A 4,427-nucleotide genomic window follows, 5' to 3' on the forward strand; every position below is an offset into this window, starting at 1 on the left:
ACTGCTACAGACAATTTGAAAGACAATGTGTAAATTTCTATTTAAATTTAAAGTGTACATGGGATTGTTCTGGCCATCGTACTTCTGAAGATCAAAGCTACAGAAATACTCACATGTAAGCACAAAGCTAGGCTGCACTATAATAATATTTGTAACTCAAGAAACAAAAATCACCTTCCTGCCTACCATAAGGAATTGGCTAACAAGGCTAAGATACAAATATCAACCCTATTGAATATTATGGAAGCATTGGAGGGAAAAGGAAGCAGTTCTCTATTGAGCTGAAAATGAAAGATGCTTAAAATATGTTAATGTTTAAAAAAAAAAAGCCAACCACAGGATGATATGTATAGTGTGATCTCATTTAGGCTAAAATCAAAATTGTCCTGGCAAACAGGACAGCAATTAGTAAAAAGTAGAGGGCTTTGGGCTGAGACAACGTGGATGCTGCTAAGTTCCCCAAAATATCGCTGAACAACTTGTTACTAAGGCAAAGCTAAATTTATGAGGATTCGCTGTCAGAGGGAAAACAGCCATACGATAACTTTAAGAACCTGGGCTCAAATGATCTGAGGCATTTTCCAAAGACAGGGGCTTCCCTGAATTGGACAGTTGATGCTGCTGTAGCTTAGGTTTTGTGGACATGAATAGGCAAGAGCAGTAACGTGCGGCTCGATGGATAGACTGCGGGCTGGGGAGTCATCCAGTGCTCTCTTTCCTAACTTGAAGCCTCCTGAAGCAAATAATGCAGTTAATTCATTAGTTTCCAGTCTCATCTTTTCCAGGCAAATGTTTCCTGGGACAATCAACCGTCAGGCTGACAGAGATGTCCCAAATCTTACTTTTCCTACGACTAAGCTGAAATGAAGCAGATTGTCTTGGATTCTCTGTGCCAACCTCACTCTACCGCTTTCTAGCTGTGGGAACTGGGGACATGGATTTAGAGTTTCATTTCCCTCACCTGTAAATTAAGGTCAATGACAATAGCAAGCCTTGAGGACTATGGTTAGGACAAATGTGATTCTAGTGCCTAGAATATAGAAAGCTCTAAGATGTCAGTAATTTTTATTCCGTCTGGATACAAAGGCAAAGGAAAAGGGCCAGAGTGGGATTTCTTCACCTTGGCGCTATTTTTTTTAAATGTTTATTTTTGTGAGAGACAGAGCACGAGCAGGGGAGGGGCAGGGAGAGAGGGGACACAGGATCTGAAGCAGGCTCCTGGCTCTGAGCTGTCAGCACAGAGCCTGACGCGGGGCTTGAACTCAAAGACCACGAGATCATGCCCTGAGCTGAGGTCAAACGCTTAACCAGCTGAGCCCCCCAGGCACCCCTCCACCCCAGCATCATTGACATTTTTGGTCACCTGACTCTTTGTTGTAGAAGTCCATATTGTAGTCTGCTTTTCATTCCTGGGGTCTGTCCTGTCTCCCCAGATAAACTGCAGGCTACCTGTTGTTACACTCACTTTTGCATCTCCGCGAGCACTGCTGATATGCAGACAGCAAGAGCTAGAGAAGTATTTGCTAGAACAGAACTTTAGTAGTTGCTTCCAGACATGTTAGAACATTGTGCCTACTGACCCATGTATAGGTCTTTGAAAAGGAAAATGTTAACCCCATTCATTTTCGACGTGAGTTCATTTCTTTTTTCTATTTTTTTAAATGTTTTATTTATTTTTGAGAGAGAGAGAGAGAGAGACAGAGTATGAGCAGAGGAGGGGCCGAGAGAGAGACACACACAGAATTGGAAGCAGGCTCCAAGCTCTGAGTCGTCAGCGCAGAGCCCGATGTGGGGCTCGAACTCACAAACCGTGAGATCATGACCCAAGCTGAAGTCGGATGCTTAACCGACTGAGCCACCCAGGCACCCCAGACATGAGTTCGATTAGAAATTCAAATCTGGAGATACTTCTTAGCCCAAAACGTTCTGCCTTTAGGCCTCAGATGTGTTCCAGAAAATTCAGAGTGATGGCAGATTATCGGAAAGGGCTGTGGGCCCAGGAAACATGAGTTTCCAGCAGAAATCATTTAAAAGAGCCTCCATTTGGCGGCTTTGGCCACCATTGCCCACCCATTTGGGGGTGCCCGTCTTTGCCAGGGCCTGGGAGAAACGACGAGAGGCATGCTTCTTGGAGTCCCAGTGACCTAGCACCTGTTCTCAGGACTTAAAGCAAAGTGAGCCATGTTCAGGCTCCCATTATTGCCTTGTGGGGGCCTTTAGGTAATATGAGACTCTACAGTTTTTGTTGAATTGTGGATGGTGGTAAAACACTGGGTCAGCCCTCCCTTTTAAAATGGTTTGCAAAACATGGGTGCAAGAAAAAAAAAGTTTGTAGTTGGAAAGCTGTGCATAGAGTGCAACAATGATTTCAGGAGTGGATTCCTTAATGCCCCTTACCCATGTAGCCCATCCCCCCTCCCACACCCCCTCCAGTAACCCTGTTTGTTTTCTATATTTAAGAATCTCTTATGTGTTTGTCTCCCTCCCCTGCCCCCCCCCCCATACAGTCTTATTTGAGAAGCCAACCAACGTACTTCCCTGTCCCCTTGGTAAAGAATTCTGGGACTGCACACATTCTCTGGATACCATGCAGAATGAGGATGCTGCGAACAAGAAGAAGAACTTAGCTCCCTGCTTCAAGAAATACCTGCTCCTAGATGTAGACGGATGTTTTCACACCCATCTGCATGGCGGCACTATTCACAGTAGCCGAGAGGTGCAGACCACTCGAGTGTTCCCTGATGGATGACTGGGCAAATGAAGATGTGGTCTCTTCCTACAGTGGAATATTACTCACCCCTGAAAAAGAGGGGCATTCTGACAGTCTATAACTTGGATGGACCTAGAAGACATGATAAGTGAGATAAGCCAGTCAGCAGAAGACAGCTGTTGTGTGATTCCACTTGTACGCCATGCCCAGGATTGTCAAATTCAGAGACAGGTCGTAAAATACTGGTTGGAGGGGTGGAGAACAGGGAGCTGGCATTTGATGAATATGGTTTCGACTTGGGAAGATAAAAAAGTTCTGGAAACGGACGGGGGTGGCGGATACACAATGGTGTGAGTGTACTTAATGTTGCTGGACTCCATGCCTAATAATAGTTAAAATGGTAAATGTTTGTTATATATATTTGCTACAGCCACACACAAACAACACAATGGAAGAGATACCTCCTTCTAGAAGAGAAGTGTAAGAACTAACTACTTATCAGGGCTAATGGTTTGGTCATGAAGGCTCTCTTCAGGATTCCTGAGTGCCCTCCCCCAACTCAAACCCTAACGTGCTGTGAATTCTGCCCAGCCCCATCCAGTTTCGTGCTTTACAAGAGCCACCCAGCCTGGCCCCTAAAACTATATGCTCCCTCTTTCCCCCATGTTGAAACACCCCCAAAATTCTGTCACACTGCTACTCCCCTTCTGCGGCAGGGCCTACTAAACTTAGCTTTGCTTTCTCAACGGGTTTTTTCCCGATGTTTTGTGGGAAGTTGACAGCAGACAGATCACAGATTTCCCTGCTTAAAAATCATCTGGGTTCACCCATGCCACAAATCTGAGTTTGCAAATGGGCACCTGGCATGGCCTCCTGATTTGTTTTATTGAAAATGTGTATTGAAAGCAATTTGAATTTGCTGTCAAATGTTAACTCTTGGGGGTTTTCCCAAACAATACGAACTTACTACTTCTCTGGAAAATTCAGAACCCAAGCCCACGTGCCCTCCCTCTCTCGGATGCTTGGGCCAATCCATCTAAATCATTCTCCAAGTAAAGATTCGATGCTTGATCTGTCTTGACTCTTAGCATGCCCGGCACAGTGTCAGAAAACACTTAATTGTCAGAAAACATCATGTCACTCAGGGGGGACTCACTCTAAACAAATGACCAAAGTCTTACAAGCCACGACGCTGGTTAGGGATGTCATTCCTTTGGGGCAGGTGGCAGCAGGCTCAGGTCTGGCCTCTACCACATATTTCCGATGTGAGATCAGTCAGGCCCCTACTTCTCTGAGCCTCCATTCCTCACTTGTGATGTGGAAACAGCACGTGACTGGGGAAGATTTAACGAGCTCCTACATGTCCCGAAACGCAGTGGACACGTGGTAGATAGAAGTTGCCGCGACTGTGGTTATTTTAATGATGTGCATCAAGGCTTTTATTTCTGTGAAATCTTCCTCATCCTCCATCTATTTGTCGGCAGAAGATAGTTTCAGTCTCCCATTCGAACCACAAAATGTGGCTCCGAGCTTGAAGACAATGCCCGTTTCCATGGCAGTATGTCTAACAAAAGAAAAAGCAAGGAGCAAATTTCAAAGCCTAAGAGAAATCTTTATTACCCTGAGTGTCTTTAAACTTGTTTGAAAACCCATGAAATGAATTGTTCCGAGATTCTTTGTGGAGAGCTTTTTTTTTTTTTTTTTTTTTTTTTTGTTT

The sequence above is a fragment of the Crocuta crocuta genome, unplaced genomic scaffold, assembly GCF_008692635.1.
Source record: "Crocuta crocuta isolate KB4526 unplaced genomic scaffold, BGI_CrCroc_1.0 scaffold131, whole genome shotgun sequence".
NCBI classification, from domain to species: Eukaryota; Metazoa; Chordata; class Mammalia; order Carnivora; family Hyaenidae; genus Crocuta; species Crocuta crocuta.